At 42.7% G+C, this 23223-nt stretch overlaps 1 protein-coding gene across 4 annotated transcripts in view; it reads right to left on the reverse strand.

Annotated features, from left to right (window-relative positions):
• Positions 1 to 23223, reverse strand: part of BCAT1 (branched chain amino acid transaminase 1) — a 103777-nt gene that overhangs the window by 68340 nt on the left and 12214 nt on the right. Inside the window, exon 1 of one of the 4 annotated variants that reach the window (XM_042469275.1) lies at positions 9447 to 9498. The exons of the other annotated variants lie outside the window; for them this stretch is intronic. The gene's annotated coding sequence lies outside the window, so the exon portion shown is untranslated. Of the gene's footprint in view, positions 1 to 9446; positions 9499 to 23223 lie in introns of those variants that run through there. 4 annotated transcript variants of the gene reach the window in all.

Here is a 23223-nt window from a genome sequence, read left to right on the forward strand (position 1 = left end):
CTTAGGGAGCTGGGGTTAAGAGGTGATATGATAGCCCTGTTTAAATATTTGAAAGGATGTCATATTGAAGAGGGAGCAAGCTTGTTTTCTGCTGCTCCAGAGAACAGGACTCGGAACAATGGATGCAAGCTACAGGAAAAGAGATTCCAGCTCAACATTAGGAGGAACTTCCTGACAGTAAGGGCTGTTCGACAATGGAATGCACTCCCTCGGAGGGTGATAGAGTCTCCTTCCTTGGAGGTCTTTAAACAGAGGCTGGATGGCCATCTGTCAGGGATGCTTTGATTTGGATTTCCTGCATGGGCCTGGCAACCACAATTGACTCTTGTATGCCTTTCTCTATTAGGCACTGCCTTTCTCTCCAACATGCATATTCAGGGCTGAGGCCAGAAGCAACAGAAGTTGCATCAAGTCCCATTTTGGGTGGAAAGGTTGTTGTTGTTGTAAACTGCCCTCAAGCCTTGACTCATTTCAACCGTGTGGATGAGGCATCTCCAAATCCCCCCCATCCTCCACTGCTCTGCTAAGACCTGTAGATTCATTCCTTCTCATGATGAGGCCAAAGTACGAAAGTCTCAATTTAAGCATCTTGGCTTCCAGGGCTACAAGGAGGTTCGGGCTCTTGGCAGAGGGCAACATGCCTCCAGAAGCTCTTTGAGTGCACCTCACTCTGTTGGTGGCATCACAAGTTTGACTCAAGCAATCTGGGGAGGCCTGCCTGGAGTGCTACTCACTCCACCTTTCTTGGGGGTGTTACAAATTATTTATTATAGTAGTCAAATACATTAAGTATGCTACTACCCAGTGCATGTGCCTGCCATGAAGATCACGTACCACCAGTTCTAGCTAAGGAGATAAAACTTCACTTGTTTTGTTTTCACATAAAATAATTTTAAAAATTCAAATGTTTCCCACTTACTGGGTAAGATTCAGTAACAGGGGCAGAAGCACAGTTGATTAAAACTTGGAAACAGATGAACAGAGCTAGCATGGTGTAGTGGTTTGAGTGCTAGACTACAACTCTGCAGACCAGGGTTTGATTCCCAGCTTAGCCATGGAAACCCACTGGGTGACCTGGGGCAAGTCTCATTCACTCAGCCTCAGGCAAAGGCAATGCCAAACCTCCTCTGAACAACTCTTGCCAAGAAAACTCCATGATAGGTTCACTTTAGGTTCACCATGAGTCGGAAAAGATTTGAAGGCACTAAACAACAACAACAAACAACAGATGAACAAAGAGATCCCATTGCAATGCTCCAGCCAAAAACAGTGGCAATTTAAGAAAAAATGCACTCACACAGTCAGTTTAAATACAAACATCCTTTTCAGATAAAACAGCAAGCACATTTTGATTTTTTTTTAAAAAAAAAAACCATCAGCCCCTAGATCAATAACTAGAAAGTGTTTATCATGTTTTTTAGCAGCCCCATCACCATAGGGGGGGAAAGGAAGCTACGGAGGAAGATTAATAGAAAACAAGAAGGACAGCCACTGAGGCTTTTGTGGGAAAGAAAACAAATAATAATCCACCACTATTTTGTGAAGCAGAGAAAGCAACCATGCTGGTCTGCTGAGTCACTGGAACCTATTTTTAACTCCAGCTGACAAGACTTGAGTCTCAGTCATAATGACCTTTTCCAAAGGGAAACAGAGAGAGACCAAGGATTACGCATAAACTGGAATCCTGTTGGTGTCCTATGCCAGCATAACTACGTAACAACATTGACATGGAAGAAAACAGTAGGAGGAAATAGGCTTCAGACACAGCAACTACGAAGGAAGTCGGGCACTGGAGAAACAGATTGCTCAAACCTGGCAAATTTTGTCTGCTTTCCACCACCACTGATGACCCTGTGGTTGCACCATGCAACAACAGGAGCCTGTTTACAACCCAACATAGATATGTTCCATTTTGTCAGACATTAAATGGAACCAAGCAAGGCATGAGAAAAGAATGTGCAGCAGTCTGACAGACAGACCATGGATAGTCAAAAATTGACCCCAGCATGGGGGTTCCCCCAAGACTGATTTTGTAGCCCCAATGACTTGGGATTCCCTTGTACCTCTTTTGCTTTTCTGGCAAAGAAAAATAAAAAGTTTAAATGATTTTCTTGGAAGCCCCAGAAGTGACATCACAGCTTCTCAACAGGCTGCAGACTGCACTGCACTATTTAACACAGACAACTTTTTATTTTAAAATGAAAACTGGATTCCAGACAAGGGGAGGCTTGCTTATATGTTGCTGTTATTTTGTTCTTTGGGTATGTTTTTCAGTGCAGTCCTTGGAAGGCCCCAGGGGCAGAATATATACTCCTGGACCTGTCAAAACTGGCCCGTAATCAAATAGAAATAAAATTCATAAATGTTCATGCCAAGAGATACAGGTTGAGTATTCTCTTATCCAAAATTCTGACATCTGAAATATTCCAAAATGGCTGAGATAATGACACCTTTGCTTTTTGATGGTTCATGGTACACAAAGTTTGTTACCTGCAGAAAACTGTTTGAAATATTGTGTATAAAATGACCTTCAGGCTATGTGTATAAGGTGTATACAAAACATAAACGAATTCCATATTTAAACTTGGGTCCCATCTCCAACGTATCTCATTATATCTATGAATATATTCCAAAATCTGGGTGAGGGGTCTGAAATCTAAAACATTTCTGGTCCCAAGCATTTCAGATAAGAGATGCAACCTGTAACTGCTTGAGTCTTCTTACAAGACACCCATTAGATCAGGGGTAGGCAACCTGCGGCCCGCGGGCCAGATGTGGCCCGGCGAAGCCTTGGGACCGGCCCCAGCCTGGTCCTGCCGCCGATTGCCGCCGGGGCCTTTGGGGGGCAATTGTCTATAGAAGCCTCAGAAAAATGCATTTATATTAACATTTTTTTTAAAATCAGCAAATTTTTTCGCTGTCCTCCATTTTTTTTAAAAAAAGTGTCTTCCATTTGAAAAATTTTTCCTACATCTGTCCTGGTTTATTTATATATTTAAGTTTTTTAAAAAATATTTAATTATTTATTTTTTGGCTTCGGCCCCCCAGTTGTCTGAGGGACAGCAACCCGGCCCCCGGCTCAAAAAGATTGCCTACGCCTGCATTAGATAATTAAAGTCTCTGCAAGTTTCAAGAGAGGAGGATATCTGACATGTTTGCCTCCCCTTGCCTGCAGAAAAGATATGATTGGATCTGAAATAGCAAGGATGCTTTTAAGTGAATCTTGTTCTTCTACAAATACTCCATCACTTAAGTGCTCCTGCTAATAAAATGCAGCAAGGTTACTACTCTTAGAGGAGGCTGCCCATTGCCTCCATATGAGTCACTACTCTGCATTTGCCTCTTGGCAATAAAAAGGCATTTTGAGACTAATTTTTAAAGACCTATGAAGCTTGCCAATCACCCTTGTGAAACAACCCTTGTTCCAACATCAAAATGCCGGTGTCCAGAGATTATTTTTTATGGTTCCCCTCCAGGTCCCCTCCTGGAACTCTGAGCAGTTGGTGATCTGGGGTGGGTCAGGAAAGAAGCAATGAGAGGGCCTCTGCAGTGGGGTTAGGGTTATATGGTGGGAATGGAGAGAAAAAAAAGGCTCTCCACACTTTATTCTGTGTAGGGCTGGCCTGCTAGACTGTGGGGAATCAACACAGGCACAAAGGTCTCCCCACTGTAGAAGTCTGAACTGGCAGCAGCCGAGGAGAAAGGGGGGAGGAGGAGAAAAAGGAAAGGGAAGGAGAAAGAAGAATAGGGAACAATATAAAAAGAAGAGGAGGAGGAGGAAGAGGGGAAGAACAGAAAAAAGGGGAAGAAAAAGAAGAAGAGGAGGGGGAAGAGAAAGAAGAGAAGGAGGGGAAGAAAACAAAGAGGAGGAGGAGGAGGAGGAAAAAGAAGAAGAAGAGAAGAAAAAATAGGGGAAGGGGAAGGAAGAGAGATAGCTTGCCGGCAAGGCTCTTTTCTGCCCTCGGCCCGCGCGAGGGACCAAAGAGGAGACACTCCTCCTCTTGAGGCTGGCTGGCCAATGGGGAGAGTGGAGCTGGAACAGCCCTGCCTCCTGCTAGCAGTCACAGGCTCCTGCAGCATGGGAGGGCTGTCCAGCCATTGGCCAGCCAGCCTGAAAGGCAGGAACTCCTGCAAGAGCACGCAGGGCCAGGGCAAAGCAAGGCAGGCTGCGAAAAGGCTGCAGCAGCAGCCGCAGCAGCAATGGTGGTGGTGGCTGCAGAACAGCCGCGGTTGTTGCGGCGGCGGCGGCAACCAGCTCAACCCGGGGCAAAGAGCCAAACCGGGCCGTGACTGTGCCAAGTGGCCAAAAATCGGGTTGGTCACGGCCCCAGGGGGGTTATGGCAACCCTATTACACAACACCCGAGTTCCCTGGAAGAAAGGAAGGAGAAAGGCATAACATCTTTTTAAAAAGTGGTTCTCAAACTTTGGTTCTCTGGGTATGTTGGACTTGAATTCCCAGAATCCCCAGCCACCTTGTCCAACAGTCAAGAATTCTGACACCTAATGCTCCAACAACCATCTGGAGGACCAAAGTTTGGAAACCACTGTAAAATTAAATCAATCCGAATGGATTTCAGGAAGTATCAGTTCAGTTTTACAATGTTTAGTAGGCTGGGAAGCAATACAGACATTGTTGTTCTTGTGTGCCTTCAAGTCATTTCCAACTCATGGCAACCCTAAGATGAACGTTTTCTTGACAAGATTTGTTCAGAAGGGGTTTGCCATTGCCATCCTCTAAGGCTGAGAGCATGTGACTTGCCCAAGGTCTTTCCCAGTGGGTTTATATGGCCGAGTTGGAATTCGAACCCCGGTCTCCAGAGTCATAGTCCAACATTCAAAAATACAGAAATAATTAAAAGTACATAATTTTTTTTAAAAAAATAACTTGATAAGTGTCTTCCTTTATTTTATTTCATTTCATTTAGAAAGACTGGGGGCCAGGTGTTAGAGACCTGCATGTAACCAGCATAATTCTGTTCACTGATAAACTTGCAGCAGCTGGAAAAGTGGAATGATAGAGGATTAATCAGGACTATTCCTGCCACAGGAAGACAGATGGAGAGTATGCAGTTGCCTAAAACTAGTTTAAATTCTTTCTTTCTTCTTCTTTTCTAGCATTAGATGTTATAGAGATTAGATTAGATGGTACAGAGATAGACCTTGAAACCTCTCATGTTTTGCATAAACCTCTCAATGCTTGGATCAAAGGCTTGTTTTCCAAAATTAAAACAACTCTTGCATTCATTGTCCTCATGGCTATCACATCCTAGTGTCATTTCCTTCAGAACTGCTGGAAGGAAGCCATTTCCACTCTTCTGATCCTGGAAACAGAGCCGCCAAGTGTCTGTTGTTGACCTGTTTGTCACATCCAGCATTAATTAGTTTGCTTAACAATTGCAGTGTTTGCCAGGGCGACAACAGGGGCAAACACAATAACTATATTAAAGTAGTTAGCTGAATGCAGTTGACGTATATAAATCATGTTTCAAACAGGTTGTTCATTCTTTGTGTTGTATGTGGCTTACAAGAACACACTCTCTCAGCCCCATTCAAACCATCTAATTCTACAAATTCAGGAACTGGTTTTTATCTTTTTAGGCATATGTTTTTAATTACTGTAAAATCATAAATAGTTTGGTTTGCCTTTGTGTATTTTTAGCTAAATTGTACTTGTGTTAAACTGTAAGCTGCCTTGAATCCCAATTTTGAGGAAAACACAGGGGATAAGTAAAGTTAATAATATTTATAACAACAACATTAACTGAACAATAATAAAATATTAAGGATATGAATTCTCTGGCAGCTCTTCCCTTGCTGGGTCCAATAATAGGGTGATATCAACAAAATAGGTAAGGGACTATATTTAACAGGAAGGACATTAGACTGGAAAAAGAGCACGCAAACTATTGCATCCCACCGAATTCTTCATCAGACACAGTAGGCTTCATGAGGCACAGTATATATTTACTCCAAAGTTTTGGAGTAAGCATATATAGAACAAGAAATATGCAGAAACATTACTGGGGTAGTGCAGGGTGTGTGCCCCACAACAGGTGACACCTTAGAGGGGGGTGTCCGGTGTGGAATGTACTGCCACACCTCTCCAGAGGTAGACTAGGACTCCCAGAGACTGAAGATCCTGGGAAGGATCTGGTGCATATCTCTAGAGGGAGCAAGAAACCCATTTGTCATGCTGTCAGCGTGCCACAGTGAACTTCTGGAGGCCTCACACATCACTGAATCTCATTTGGACCCCTTTGGGACTTGTAAACAGGGCAAGTAGACTAGAACAACCCGGGATATAGAAGTCCCTTCATGTGCCCTGGTCCACCAGCTATCAGTGACGAATAGACCAGAGCCTTTCTCTTCTATAGTGACCCAATCTACTCTTGAAGGACCATTGGACTGACAACTCTGAGCTTGGAGGCTGACAGCATAAGTTACTGGACTGGGTTGACACCAACCCTAGTGATGCCACTGGGAACACAAAATTCTGCCTACTACTTTCTATCTAGCTCAGTACTGTCTGCTCCTATTGGCAGTTATTTCCCATGGTCATTGGAAGGAGCCTGCTGTTGTTGTTGTTGCACTCCTCCAAGTCAGTCAGTTTCCATGGTCAAATGAGTATTCGATCCCTGGCCTCCAGAGTTATTTGTCCAATGCTCAAACAACAGCACCACACTGGCTCCTTGGAGCCTGCTACCTGTTCTTTTTAACTGGAAATGCTGGGGTTTGAACCTAAGACTTTCTGGTAGGTATTTTACCACTGAGCTCTAGTCCTCTTTCTGTATGCTCTCCATTGGAAATAGAACAAACATGTGATGACTTGATTTCCATGGGAGCTAATATCCACTACTTTCAGAGGAACTGGGGTCAAATGCTCAATGAAAACAAAGAGAACCAAATGATAAATAATTAGCTCTTTCAATGGGAGTTGTTGTGTGCCTTCAAGTCATTTCTAACTTATGACGGGTTTTCTTGGCAAGATTTGCTCATAGGAGGTCTGTCATTGCTTTCCCCTGAGGTTGGGAACATGTGAGGTCCATAGAATCATAGAGTTGGAAGAGACCGCAAGGGCCATCCAGTCCAGCTCCCTGCCATGCAAGAACTCTCAATCAAAGCATCCCAGACAGATGGCCATCCAGTCTCTGTTTAAAGACCTCTAAGAAGGGAGACTCCACTACACTCCGAGGAAGGAGTGTGTTCCACGGTCAAACAGCCCTTACTGTCAGGAAGTTCTTCCTAATGTTGAGGTGGAATCTCTTCTCCTGTAGCTTGCATCCATTGTTCCGGGTCCTGTTCTCTGTGACATGCCCAAGGTAACTCAAGGGTTTTCAGGGCTCATTTTCAATCAGAGTTATCCTCCACTAATTTTAGCCGGTTTGGACAGACTGTTCTGTATAGGCAGCAGTATTTTGCATGGCAGGAAAAGCTATAGGTCAAGGTGGATGGTTGCAAAAAGGGACAGGTCCACATAAAATTTTGCAAATGCACTGTAAGGAGATATTTAGTAAGAATTAATATAATTTGGGAGGAGACAGAAAGCTGAGACATCCCACCAGTCCTGCTGAAACACTATTTACTTTTCCTCTCTCTCTTTTTATTTTCTGTCATGTCTTTTTTAGATTATAAGTTTCTAGGCAGGGACTGACTTGTTTTATGGTTTTTATATAAGCCTTTTTGGGTGACAAGCAGGATAAAAATGTTATAAACAAACAAACAATGCATTTCATCACAATAATAGGATTTATTTATATGCAGCCCAATCTCTGGGAATCCAGGCGGAGACTCTATCCCACTGACCTGTATATGCACTTCTTAGCCTGTCATTCAGTGCAAACTATTGATGGGGAACATCAAAGCCTCTGCATTGCCTTCTTAAGTAAGGTTTTTCATATTTAAAATGGACTCAGAATGAAGCTGAAGCATGGCTTCAAATCAACATTGACAGGTTTTCAAAAGAGCAATAAAAGACAGTTGAAATTCCTGACATGCAGGGTTGGCAGTCAGGAAGCTGGTATTTAAAAGTTTGTTTTAGAAAGCTATTAAAATATTTGTGCCCCTACACAACAAAACAAAGTGTTTCAATAAGCTTTTTAAACAGAACTAACTTATGAACATGTGAGGTGAAACAATCAGGTCAGGTAAGCCTTGAATAAGTAAATGCAAACATTGTGAAACTTCTAGACATAACCTGAAAGCTTCTTCCAAAATGTATTCATGGATAAGTTTTTTTTTTCACCCTGCCTCTACTTTTCTTACGATTTCCTTTTTGGTCTATAAATCTATGCTTTTACACAGTGAGAGGAGCTGGTGATGCAGGTTTCTCTGCTCTTCTCATTTCTCTCTGTTTGGCTTTTCACAGTTGTTCAGTAAGCGATTCTGGAGGCAGCTGCTTTTTACCTTGCCTATTGTCAGTAGGTACACACTCATGGTTACAATGGAACCAGTTGGAGCAGAACGCCATTCTTTATGAGCTCACATTTTATTATTTACTGCAGATGTGCTGATGTAACCAAACACCAAAAGTCTGTTTGTCAAGCCCTCCTTCACTATCCTTCCAGTGCCAATACTGCTACAAAGCTTCCAGCTAGACAGAAAATGAGATGGGCACAAAAAGCTCAAATATATCTTGTTTGTTTGTCCCTGGCTGCTAGTTGTAAGATTATTTTTAGTTGATACTGGAGAGTATGAATTAATTAATTTAGTGGGGAGGGGATGTAGGTCAGATTAACACAGAGAATCTTGTCCAAAATACCAAATAATTTCAGTTAACCTAGCCATGTATTTCATTGTAAAATTACCGTATTTTTCACATTTATAAAATACAAGATGCAGACCTTTATGAAGGGCCCACACTCAAGAATACAGGATTTTCTTTTAGCATCTCATTCAACCTTTATACAAGGAAAAGCTTTCCAGCCCTCAAATAGGGGACATCCCTTATAATAAGGGACCCTTGGCAGCCCTATAAGAGGCTAGCTTCCTAGCCCTCAAAGAAGAGACACTCCTTACAATAAGAGGCATCTGGCAGCCTTACTTCAAAAAAACCCAGACAACCCAGTGCAGATTCTCAAACACCCCCAAAAACATATACTATGCACATCACAATCTATGCAAATACGCAATGTATAGAAGTTGTAACAGCAGCAATGACATTTGCTAAAAGGATTTTGAAGCTTTAGGAGCTAGTGTGGTATAGTGTTTGACTAGGACTCAAGGAGACCAGGATTCAAATCCCCTGCTTAGCCATAGAAACCTACTCGGTGGCTTTGGACATATCCTACTCTCTCAGAGCCTAAGAGGAAGACTATGTCAAGAGAGCTGATGAAAGCACACAACCACCACCAAAAATATCTTAAAATACTGTCCACATAGCATCTGTTTCTACCTCACAGATTTGCATGGACAGCTATGGGCTTCAAGCATATAGCTCATGCTTACAGCATAGATTCACATCCACCTCCTGAGCAGATAGTTGGCACCAGGTTACTGGGGCAGTCGGAAAGGATCTTCAGTATACTTTGCATGCTTAAGATCTCAAGTTCAGTCTCCAACATCTTCAGGTACAGCTGGAATGAGATCATAAAGCAGTAATCTGAAGGCACAGTTCTAGCAGATATGATAAGTAAACGTAAAAGGTGGTAAAACTTTTTGTACTGGCTGTGTTATTCGCAGAAGACTATGGGCAAGATTTATGTTCATTCCCTGCTTGGCGGCTCCTGCAGGGTGGACTCAAACACACTGGCTATTCCCAGATGCCGTGCCAGGAGGCATACTTCAAATACCAGCTAATGCTGTTCCATACACCATAATGATGCCACCAGTGGGTTAATTTGATTGCTTTGGGAAGGGTGGCCATAAACTAAGAGGATTGGCAGGGTTTATTTCAGCAATAACTCGACAGAAAGTTTGAAAGGGTAGCTGCTTCTAAGCCTGCTTTGCCATGACCCCTGTCATTATGCACCTGTGTTAAGAGAACAAGTATATGTCTTTAAAGTTGATTTTACTTGTTAGATCTGTAGCTGAGCTTTCCTAGAAATCAGTGGTTGGCAAACTGTGGCTCAAGGGCTGCACAAATCTCCCCAGGATCCTCTCAAGCCCCTGAACTCTGGGGGGGAAATGTTTTGCTCAAAAAATGGCAAATCACTGCCCTACCCTCCAACAGCTTACAGTAGTACAATTTCTCATTTAAATAATTGTATGTCCCCCTCCTGCCCCCAGCAACCTATTTTAAATGAAAGTTGTTTAAAAAATGTAAACCAGAAGTGACAATCCAGTAATATCTGTGATCCTCATCACCATTTCTATCCTCACAATCCTAGGAGCAGTAGAAAACAATCTTGATTCATCTTCTACCATCCCTTCAGATATTTAAAGATGTTGTCATGTTAGCATAGTGTAAGTCTGAGGGCTGGGTGAGGATAGGAGACCAGGATTTGTGTCTCCACTTGGCCATGGAAAATGTAACCTTGAGCAACCTATATCCTTCTTAGCCTCAAGGAGGGTAATACTGTAGTAAATTTCCTCTGAACAAACTCCTGCCAAGGAAACCCCACGATAGAGTTGTCTTAGGATAGTCATAAGTCAGAATGTCTTGAAGGCACACAACAACAACAATAGTTTTTTGTGGGTTTTCTCGGGCTATGTGGCCATGTTCCAGAAAAGTTTCTTCCTGATGTTTCGCCAGCAAAACTCCTCAATTCAGCCAACCACAAGACAAAGTTTGTGCAAATCTGAGGCTCTCCCACCAAGACTCTATGGACTTCCCAAGATCCACATGGATTCCATTCCACTCCAACCCATAGTGAGTGCCATTGGATCCCCCACATATGACTTGGGCAAGTTTCTGGCCACACAATTACAAACCCATATAGGGCAGACCCCCCCACTACATTAAGGACTCAGCTCACTTCATAATAATAATAGGAATAATATTTATTTATACCCCGCTCTTCAGCCAAAGCTATCAGAGCAGCTTACAATTTGTAAATTAGACATAGGAAAAATCAAGAACCTGGAACTAAAACCTGGAGACATTTTAATCAGCTTTGATGTGGTCTCCCTGTTCACCAAAGTCCCCATAATGGACACCATGACACTCATCAAACAGATTTTTCCAGAAGACATCACAGCCCTGTTCAAACATTGCCTCACCACAAGCTATATCCAGTGGGACAATGGATTCTACGAACAGAGAGATGGAGTAGCAATGGGAAGCCCTCTAAGCCCGGTAATAGCAAACTTTTACATGGAACACGTTGAAAAGCAAGCCCTGGAAACAGCACCAAAAAAGCCCACAACTTGGTTCTGATACGTGGATGACAATTTCACCATCTGGAGCCATGGAGAAGAAGACCGGGCTGTACTCCTGAACCATCTGAACAACATCCACCCCAACATCCAATTTACTATGGAAAAAGAAAAGGAAGGAACACTGCCATTTTTGGATGTCCTAGCCATCTGCAAACCTAACCTACATTTGGGTCACACAGTATACCGAAAACCCACACATACAGACCAATACCTGCACAAGAACTCCAGCCATCACCCAGGACAAAAAAGAAGCACAATGAAAACACTAGTAGACCGAGCAAAACGCATCTGCAAACCCCACTTCTTGGAAGATGAACTGAAGCACTTGGGACTGGGCTCTACAGGCCAATGGTTATTCCAGCTAAGACATCAGAAGGGCTGCCAGGCCCAGGAAAACCCAGAGAAGTGAAAACAAGCAGCCACCCAAAGGGAAGGTATTTTTACCATACATCAACGGAGTCACAGACAGAATAGGCAAAGTGGTGAGGAAGAACAACCTTCAAATGGTTTACAAACCGACGAAGAAAATCCAGCAAATGCTTCGCTCAACCAAGGACCAGAGAGACCCTCTCACAGCCCCAGGAGTTTACCACATACCATGCAGCTGCGGACAAGTCTACATAGGGACCACCAAACACAGTGTGCAAACCAGAATCAAGGAACACAAGAGGCACTGCAGACTGGGCCAGCCAGAAAAATCGGCAGTAGCAGAACATGCCACAAACCATCCTGGGCATAAAATACTATTTGAAAACACTGAAGTTCCAGACCATGCCAACCACTACCATGTCACGATGCACAGGGAAGCCACTGAGATCCACAAACACCTGGACAATTTCAACCGGAAAGAAGAAACCCTTAAAGTGAACAAAATTTGGCTACCAGTCCTGAGGAATAGCAAAATTAGGACTCAGCAAATGCAAATGGGAAACTATTCAGAGTCAGGGGCTTTCCCAGCAGATAATGATCACCAATTAGCAGACATTGGCCCGTTACAGACCACCCAAAAGGGGCGGTCTTGGGCCGCTGCCGGTTGCAGCGTGAAGGAGCTGCAGCAGCCAAACCGCGTGACTCCTCTGCGCTGCCAAAGCACGCACTCGCGACGTCTCTTCCAGGTTGGGATGTGCGGACGCAGAGTGTCCGCTACGCCAAGATGGTGGTGCCCATCTGTATAGGGCGCCGCCATTTTGAAATATTGATTATGCGCGAGGGGGATGGTGTGTCCGGAAGCGCCGCCCCTCGCGCATAATCGCAGTGCGATGACGGCGCCTCTTGCACCCGTCTGTAACGCGCCATAAATCCTCTTTTGCATTAGCCTCCCATCCTGAGGCCGGCCATCAGCACAGAACAATACACATGCAAATCACTCCTGCATTCCCAGGCTCACACAGTATATATACACCCAACTTTTTCCAGGCAAAGTATTCTCTGAAGATGCCAGCCACAGATGCTGGCGAAACCTCAGGAAGAAACTTTTCTGGAACATGGCCACATAGCCTGAAAAACCCACAAAAAACTATGGATGCCAGCCATGAAAGCCTTTGACTTTACAACAACAACAATCATGTTACCTTGTTTAAATACCCTGAAGATACCATCTCATTTTCGAAGCTAAGCTAGACCAGTCCTGATCTGGATAGTATGCTTGTACTCCACATTTGCAGCTTTGATTTTTGCGGATTTGATTGTTCACAGATTTTATGAATATGTTCTCTCTAGGAATATCTAGGTCCTACAGCACAACTCTATGGTCAACTTTAACAAAAAGTCAAACTGAAGGACCTAGAAATTTCTAGAGAGAACACTCCACTAGGCATTTGTGGCTCCTCCAGTGCAATTCTATGGTCAATGTCTGGCAGATGTTGAGAATAGAGTGGCACTGGATGACCAAGAGATTCCTAGAGAGGTGTTATCTCAGGTAAAAACATAGTGTTTTTGTTATTTAAGGTTTTTCCACATTCATGAGGTTCCTGTGCCCCTAAACCCAGCAAATGTGGAGGGATGAGCGTACTTGCAAAGGAGACCCCAAAGGAAGACGAGCTGTTGTAGGCTATATTCAGAAGAAGGCAACAGCAAGTCACCTCTGAATATTTCTTGCCTAAGAGAACTTATGAAATTCCATTAGTCAACAAGTGATTTGAAAGCACATACTGTACTTTATCATCTTACCCCACAAGTCTTTTCCAAGAGAAGCATACCCAACTCCCTAAGATGTTTCCCACAAAGCTAGCTTCCAGATCTTTTATCATCTTGGTCACCCTCCTCTGGACACTTTCCAGCTTGTTGATATTCTTGGTTCCCAAAACTATGCATAGCATTCTGACTAAAGTGGATGAAAATCACACACACTGAAGTTCCAATTCACTCATTTCTGTAAAATAAATAAATGGAGGGGATGGGAGAGGAGACTCCAGAGGCCAAAGTCACCATATGTGTCCCACATCATTTTTACCTCTGGTTTAAACCAACAGGAAACATGGGGGCTTTGTACACTTAACCAGAGATATTGGGGATTGAATCTAGAGCTTTTTGCATGCCACGCAAGTGAGCTACCAGTGAGCTACAGCCCTTCCACTAAGCCACTTGGTAAGTCTCCTGAATTCTTGATGATGTGGTATCTTTTTTCTTTTTAAAATAAATTTTATATATATTGCATATTTGCTAATTAGCTTACTTGCTAATTAGCTTACTTGCTGTTCACCGCTATGATCTTTGGAATAGTGGTATATAAATAAAACAAATTATTATTATTATTATTATTATTATTATATTAAAATAGTACCTGTTGCTCTAGAAAGAAAGGGCAGAAAGAAGAACAACTTTATCTAAAGGTGCATCTACATCCAAAGTGTACAAACTACATACCACCAAAGAGGAAGCAACCCTAAGACAACCCCCCCCCCAAAAAAAAAAAAATCAGAAAAACAGATTAGACTGAATGTCTGCTTGACAGAAAAGGAGAAGTCATACATCCAGGCTACCCAACAGTCCAGCTCAGGCCAAGGCAATCAGTTGCAGAGTAGAAAGGAAGAAAGAAAACAGGGCTCGTGTCTCTTTCTGTGTGTGCCTGCCTTCAGGCCACCTGTTTGACTTATGGCGCCCCCATGAATTTCATAGCTTTCTTAGGCACAGAATACTCACATGTGCTTTCCTCCTGTACTATCTAGTATATGTACAGAAGGGAAAATTTCAGCAGACATGAAGCATTCACCTGTTTAAAGAGTATCAATTCTGGCCACCCTTGCTATGGATGTCCTTCCATGGAACTACATAGGTAGTCCCACTGGCCTTGTGAAGATGTAGCACTAAATTTTAGCACCTACAGTCGGCCCTTCTTATACACGGATTTTTTATACACGGATTCAAGCATACACGGTTTGAAATTGTCCCAAAAAAGTATACATTTACCTTGATTTTTCATTTTTTATAAGGGACACCATTTTTCTATGTCATTATATTTAATGGGACTTGAGCATACACAGATTTTGTTATACACGGGGGATCTTGGAACCAAACCCCAGCGTATAACAAGGGTCCACTGTATATGACTGAGCTTTTCCCTCCTTATCCCAACAACAAAAATTTCAGAACCTTTCACTTCCATATTTAAGTAACCATGGTTTAGAATTATGTTTTAAGGGTAAATTAACCTTGGTTAACCTTGATTATTGAAAGAAGCCAGCTTCATCACAAACCATGGTCTAAATTTTGTGTTTGCAGTAAACCATAGTGAAATACAGTCACAGTTTGCCTGGGAAAACAGAAGGCGTAATTGTTCAGCACCTTCTCGTAGTTATGCCTGAAAAGGAAAGGTGTAAGAGAGAGCAAACAAACCAAATCTCACCTAGCCTCATTCACATATCATTAAATCATAGTTTAGCATTAGATCCAGACAAGGCCACTGTGTGTGAATCTGGACCATGCAGATTTTTTTGGGTGGGGGAGAGATGATTCAGACTGAAGAAAAGTCTTCTAGCAAAAGGCATTTAGGAAAAGACCAAAATAGAAAGGAAGATACTTATAGCAATATAGCAATGGCAAGTACATTTCTATACCGCTTAACAGTGAACTACCACTCCCTAAGTAATTTACAGTGTGTAAGCCAATTGCCCCCAACAAGCTGGGTACTCATTTTACTGACCTACAAAAGCACTCAACTGTCAATTCTTTATTTTCCAAGAAGCAGAAGAGAAACCGCAAGTTTATAATTAAGCTGCAGAACTGCTGCAGAAGAAAACACCTGGAAGCCATCAGTCACTGTCATTTAATCTGGTAGTATGAGAATTTCCAGCCTTCCAGAGATCAAAGAATCACACATTCCGTTAATGTGCCTTTGCAAAGAATCATACTCTGAAATGCAAAGATTACTTGTGATATGCTGAACAGGTGTCTTTACTCTTGGTGAGCATCACTTTAGACCGCTGCTAAGCGTCACTGGAAGTGAGTGGTTACAACTCAGGTTGGACTCAGGATGTTTCTGTTTGCAGTGGATTATGGGATAGAAAGATAAAACATCTTAAGCCTTAAGGTTTCCAAGAATGTTCTGTGTCTACTCTATTCTATGATGACATTTCTTCTCCCTACTGATACACTTGCTGATGTTACTTTCTCTCCCTTGTCACTCTTTCTCCACCTCTAACCCAGAGAAGAGACTGGTTGGTTCTTGGGATACTAGGAGTAAGCATAGTCCTTCTTCTCCACCTTAATTAGGATAGATACTAGAAAACCAGGTTCTAGTTCAATTCATTGAACTCCAGGACCTGATCCCCTTCCCCACAACCATTCCCTTCTCCTTTCGTGTCGTGTCTTCTTAGATTGTAAGCCTGAGGGCAGGGAACCGTCTAATTAAAAGATCATATGTACAGTGCTGTGTAAATTTACAGCGCTATATAAATAAAGCTTAATAATAATAATAATAATAATAAATTTTCTATAATAAATATTCACTGTCTTACAGTGCTGGCGGGCAGAATTTAAGTCATTGAGGTGGACTTAATCCACTCCGAGTTTCAGTCAGAAAGTACAGTTCAGTATCATGGATACTGAAAGTCACAAAAGAACCCAGAGCAGATTTATTACTCTAATAATATGAATGCCACCAGGTGCCACTGCTTTCTAATTTTCTCAGAAGAATCTCACCATGATTGCCTCCCAAGGAAAGCACGCTCCATTGTTCAGATATTTTTGGGGACCTAAGTCTATTAAATGTTCTGGGTGGTACAGCTGCCATATATATCCAGAAAACATACTGCTAAAATGGCAAGTTTTTAACCAGCTAATTCTCTTCTGAGGAAAAAGAAACTGCTGCAGTCCAGAGATGGAGTACATTCCAGATCTGACAACAACAGCTGTACTTCTTCAAGATAAAAATAGTCAATTTAAACAGTTTTAAAAATGCATGAACAACTTCAGTATACAGTGCATTTATGCATGGAATTTCAATTCTGCCTTTCCTCCAATTTGTTTAAAATGGCATGCTTCCTTTTTCCCTCCTCCTATCATTATTATTACTACTACTACTACTATTACTATAGTGGTTTGAGTGTTGGACTGTGACTCTGGAGACCAGGGTTTGATACCCAGCTCAGCCATGAAACCCGCTGGGTGACCCTGGGCAAGTCACATGCCCTTAGCCTCTGGGGAAGGAATGGCAAACCTCTTCTGAACCAATCCTGCCAAGAAAACTCCATAACAAATTCACCTTAGGGTCACCCTAGGTTGGTAATGATGTGAAGGCACACACAACAACAGCAGCAGCAATTACTCTATTTATTTATTTCCCACCAGATGACCTGATGCCCGCACGTCATAGGGCTCCGGAGCGTGCAGTTGGTGCATGCCCCCGAGCCCTACTATCGCCACCGCCACGCCACAAAGCGCCCGTGTGTACCGGGCCTAAGGCTGCATCCACACTACATAAATAATCTGGTTTGATACTATTTTAAAAGCCATGGCTCAATTCTATAGAATTCTGGGAAGGATACTTTGTTGTGGCACCAGAGCAATCCAGTTTGACACCACTTTAACTGCCGTGGCTCAAAGCTATGCAATTCTGACACCCCCTTCCTTCCTGCTGCCAGAGGCAGCCACCTCACTCTGCCTAATGATAGGGACAGTCCTGTTCAGTGGAGACTTGAACCTGGACCTCCCAAGTCCAAACCAGCTTTATAACTACTACATCACACTGGTTGTTACATTGCGCACTGAAACTTGTAGAGACAATTTCTGACTTGTGGAAACTTCAGAACTAAGGAAAGGCTTGCAAAGATATGTTCATCCTTGAACTGAAAACACATTACATAGGAAAGAGCTATCACAGAGCAGGTCTTCTCCCACATTACCCCAAACATGCCTGTGAAGATGGACTGAAAAGTGCATCTGCTAAAGATTTTAGCTCCACAGCTGCTAATCCATTTCAAGACTCAACAGACTGGCATCAATGGCTGGCATGGGGCGGAGTGGGGGGCATAGCACAACGCACACCCTGACCCCCCCCCCATGCCAGCGTGATGCTGCACAATGTCACAGCATTCTTCTGGTGCTGTGTCCTGATGACACTGCACCAAAGGAGCACCAAAAACCCATGGTATTGGTGGCTATGGCACCTTTCCACGGCGCAAAAAGGAGGCACAAAAAGCAACTCCTTTTCGCTCTGCAGAAAGGCCAGATCACATGTAGTTGCTGCAGCCCCGATCCAGCGCTGAAAGGGGTGACCTGTTCAGCCCTTATTCACACAGTTCAAAGTGCTGGATGTGACTTATGAAACTCTATACAGTTTGAGCCTAGGCTGATTTATATTATGGGTTTTCTCTTGTAGTGCTGTATAGTTTTTAATCTTGATATTAAAATTATTATTTGATATGGTTTCAATTCTTCTAGAGGTTGATATTATTTTAATCTTAGGCTGCATTCACACTGTAGAAACAATACAGTTTGGCACCATTTTAACTGCCATGGCTCAATACTAATGAAGTCAGGGATTTGTAGTTTGTTCTGGCTCCAGAGCTCTCCGACAGAGAAGGCTAAATGTCTCACAAAACTACCATTCCCAGAATTCCATAGCACTGAGCCATGGCAGTTAAATTGGTGTGAAAATAGATTATTTATGCAGTGCAGATGCAGCCTTAACCTTCAGCATGTTTTGAGCTATATGTGGTTTTGTTTTTTATTTCTTTATTCTGTAAGCTGCCTTGAGTCCCATTCTTGGGGGTAAAGTGGAATGTAAATTGATGTATTGATTGGTGTATTGATTGATTGACTGATCAGCTACCACAGAGTGAATCTTCTGTGTTGTGAGGACTCAGAACCAGGGCTGTGGAATCAGAATTGGAAGCAATTTGGGGTGGAGTTAGAGCCAAAAGAAACATTCATACTCTGGCTTCAAAATAAAATAAAAACTTGAAATATTGTAACAACAAATGATAACTATATCATTTTATACTTATATTTTATACTCAATCAAATAAATATATTATTTGCTCTATCAACCCAAGTAGCCTGATGATTCATGTGGTGGGGATGAAATGCTTTGTGTTATCATTTCAGTAAAGTCAGTTGGTTACTACTAATGAACACACATTTGCCATGTATTAAAGAGGTGGAGTCAGACAATAGAAAAATAGAGAAGTTGGAGTCAGAATAAAATGTTTGGTGTACTAGCTCCACAGTGCTACTCAAAATAGAAGTCTGGGAGGAATCTTCACCACATTTCCATGGAAAACCAGTTATGTGTTGGCCTCATGGCAAGGGGTGGAAAGTCTTTGGCCATCCAGATCGTCCCTGCTGGAGATTTTCTAACTGGAGATCCTGTACTGACCAGGACCTGATGTCTCCTAGAGCCCCTTTCAACCCTTTGATTCTATGTTTTACCCTACAATTCCCAACTGCTCCACTCAGAGTGCAAGTGTGGGAACTGTAGTCCAAAACATCTCAACGTCCCATGGATTTTCACACTGAACGTAAGACTGGGGTGCAAAGACAGGGACCAATTCCTGTTGCAAAGCATAGTCTGATGCCACACTGCAGAATTAATGCAGTTTGACATGCTTTAACTGCCATGTCTCCATCCTATGGAATCCTGGGACCTGTAGCTTCTTGTGGTACCACAGCTCTATAACACAGAAGGCAAAATATCTCACAGCACAGTGACCAGACATCATAACTGAAAAGGGAGACAAGGCGCTTCAAAATGTAGAACATTCAAGAAAAATGTAGGACATTACCAAACAAAAGCTTGAAGCACTTACATAAGTGTAAATTCATGCTTCTTAATCACTCTCAAAATGAAGGATGTTTTGAAATTCCTCCTGGACAGAGGGCTAAAATGTAGGGCATGTCCTGGAAAAGGAGGGTCTCTGGTCGCAAAACTACACATCCCAGGATTCCACAACATTGAGCGATGGCAGTTAAAGCAGTATCAAACTGCATTGATTCTGCAGTGTAGATGCAGCCAGTTTCTTGTCCATATTAATCTGATACATCAAACATGTGTGTGTGTGTGTGTAAATATATAATACAGAAAAAGTCTCAAGCCCTGTAGCCTAGGCAACCGCCTCATGCTCCAAGACAAACCATTGATCTGGCATTTAAATTATGTGTATGAACAGCCAGCATCAAACCAAGGCAAAGTGATGCCACCCAGAGATTTTCAAATGCAAGGCATCAAACGCAAGAAGAAACCAGTGTGCCAAGGCTGATTTATCAGGTGTGGCAAACTAGTGAAAACCTTTGATTATCTTAAAAGACCATTTCCCAAGGATTATGTAGTGGGGGAAGCGTTGCTCTTTTTAGATAAGCAAAGGCAACACATTTTCCCTCCTGGTAGCATATGGCAATATTTGCTGAAGCCCTTCTAATGGATTTAAATTAATTTAATCCCAAATATAATAATTGTTTTAAGAGGAGAGACACTCTGCTCTTTAAACTCAGTAACTTGGTTTTCTTAATGGATACTTCAAAAGAAAAGCAATTAATTCCAAGGAAACTGGGAGGATTTACGACAGTTGTATGGGGGAGTTGAGAGAACAGAAGGGTAAGAGAAGCTCATTTCATATAAATAAGGCAATTGCTGTCTTTTCCAAGTTAATTCCATCTCTTGCCACAGCCACAGCTGTGGTTGAGCTGAGAGGTGTTTGGAGTCTGTTTTGTTTGCGGCTCTGGATGAGGGAGATAATGTTTTGCATTTATATAGCAGTTTTTTGAGAGCTCAAAGCCTTTTCACATGCATTATTAGCTCAGTAATCCTTAAAACTGTACAGCTCAAACCACCCTAAAGGCTACATGGGAGGCTGGGGGGAGCAGGCACTATTTCTTTGACCCAAGAATTAACAAGGGGCACACCATATTAAGAAAGCAAACACAATCAGAGAACTAAAACAAGCTTTGCCTTTCCTGCATGAGAGATCTGGTGCTCCACCAAACTACAAATAATAGAATTGCGTTGCAAAGAGCCATGGAAGTTAAAGTGGCATCAAACTGCTTTCTTTCTGCAGTGTGACAGGCATTGGGTTGCCATACGGGAGGACCTCCAAACCGGGACAAATGTAGGACAAGGTTAGAAAATGTAGGACTTTTTTTTTTAATTTCCTGGCCAGGAAATTTTTTTAAAAAGGTCCTACATTTTTAAATCTTGTCCTCCTCCTCCTCCTCCCCGGCTTGGGAGGAAGCCTCGGCCTCCTCTCAGGCCGAGAAGGGGCACAGGGGCCGCTTGGCATCGCGACGATCGCAGCGGTGCCAAGCGGCCTCCTCCTCCTCCTGGCTTGGGAAGAAGCCTAGGCCTGCTCCCAGGCCAGGAAAGGGCGCGGGGGCCGTTTGGCATCGCGGCAATCGCCGCAGTGTGAAGCAGCCTCCTCCTCCTCCCCAGCCTCGCGGAGGCCTTGGAGGACCCCGCGATTGCGGAGCCGCCTCCAAGGCCTCGCTGTGGCCTGGGAGGGAGCGTCTCCGCGGCTGGAGCTCCAACTGCGGAAAGCGCTCCCAGGCCTCACTGAGGCCTTGGAAGACTCCGCGATCGCAGAGCCACCTCGGGTGGCCGCGGGTGGTGCCGTCCCAGTCTTGGCGCCAAACCGGACCGGGATGGCGCTGCCCAAAGCGGGATTGCCCCGCCTACAGGCAGGATATGGCATCCCTAGACAGGCAGCCCAGGTTTACAGGGCTGTGCAGTTAGGTGTGCTGTTTTTAACATGTGATTTAATTTTTTTAAGCTAATGTCTTAAAAACTAGTGCTTTAATTGGAGTGATAGTTTAATGCTTTAAAAAACATTTTCTACTCTATATTGTTTTAGAAGTTCTGTTTTAACGTATATTGTAAGCCACTTTGTGTTTCATTTGGAAGAAAGATGGAATATAAATCAAATGAATAATCAAACAAACAAACATTCAGAGGCCATGCAAGCCTAAAAGGAATAAAATTACAGCACTTTGTGCTGAATCCATCTTGAAAATTCCAGCATGCCTTCTGGAATTCTTTCAGTGTACTGTCATCCTAAAGAACATTCCCAGAGGTCCCACAAAAGGGATTTTATTTTTCCCCATACTCTGTTCAAATTTAGGCTGAACGTGATAGCAAGAATGTTTGTCAAATATACCAGCAAAAGAAAACATCCATATGCTGCTTTCATAGATCTTTCTGCAGCATTTGATACAGTGAATAAAGAAATTTTATGGAACAAACTGATTGATCTTAAAATTGAATTGCAATTGTTGTTATTAATCAAAGTCATTTATACAGGTACCTGTTTGAGAGTGAGATTTGCATTAAATGGAGCCATGACAAATAAAATCGATACATAAAATGGGGTAAGACAAGGGTGCTTATTAGCTCCCTTGTTATTTAATTTGTATATTAATGACCTGCCATCTGAAATGAAAGATTCTGCAGTCCATATGCCAACAGTCCTACATACTCCTTCTAACACTTTGCTTTCTGCTGATGATATGATATTATTATCATACTCGCAAGTAGGTATGCGGAGACTGTTAAAAAAACTTAGTCATTGTCAGAATAATTTTTTAACTATTAACAAATCTAAATCAAACATAATGGTATTTGGTAAACGAACGCAGAGACATAGATGGCAATTAGAGGGCAAGCCAACAGATCAAGTAAAGAGCACCCCCTATCTAGGTGTAACATTCTCAGAAAATGGATCCTGGTCATGCCATCATCAAAGGAGTTCAAAGGCTTGTTTGAATCTCATACTTAAACTAAAAGCTCACAAGTACCCTGGCTCTCTAACCCCCAATAATTAATGTATGTAAAGCTAAGGTTACACCTATGCTTTTATACGCAGCAGAAGTTTGGGGTCTAAATACTATTTCAGTAGTAGAACTAGCACAGTCTCAACATCTGAGATGTATATTGGGTGTAGTTAAGAGGACATCTGCGGCTGATTTTAGAGCTGAACTAGAACTATACACTGCGCCCGCGCCAAATGCAGCATACTATACGCGACTTCCTGCTTATGCGGAAACCATGTGACAATCTAAACAATGGCATGTGCACCTGCGCACACACATCACACCGCCCCACATGCACGTGCCCCATTCTTTCCTATCAGGCGTGAGTATACACGCATTTTCCCTTATGCAGGGGGGTCCAGAACGGATCCCCCGCGTAAAGAGAGGGCCCACTGTATTCTGTTTATTCGCAAGCCAAAATCAAAGTGTTTAACTACTGGTGTAAAATCAATGAAATGGAGCCAGATAGACTACCAAGATTATGTCTCTTAGAACAGTCCCAATGCCATCTTCAGTCCTCTTGGTTTATGCAAATAACAAACTTTATAATGAGCTGTTGTCTTCCTGTAACTTGCACAGTTAATGATCAAGCAAAAAAGGGTGCGAGACAGAGAATCCAGGATATCAAGGCCCAAAAAGATATAGCCACCCTTAGTAAGGTAGGTGATTT

This window comes from Sceloporus undulatus, chromosome 5, assembly GCF_019175285.1.
Source record: "Sceloporus undulatus isolate JIND9_A2432 ecotype Alabama chromosome 5, SceUnd_v1.1, whole genome shotgun sequence".
Classification (NCBI taxonomy): domain Eukaryota; kingdom Metazoa; phylum Chordata; class Lepidosauria; order Squamata; family Phrynosomatidae; genus Sceloporus; species Sceloporus undulatus.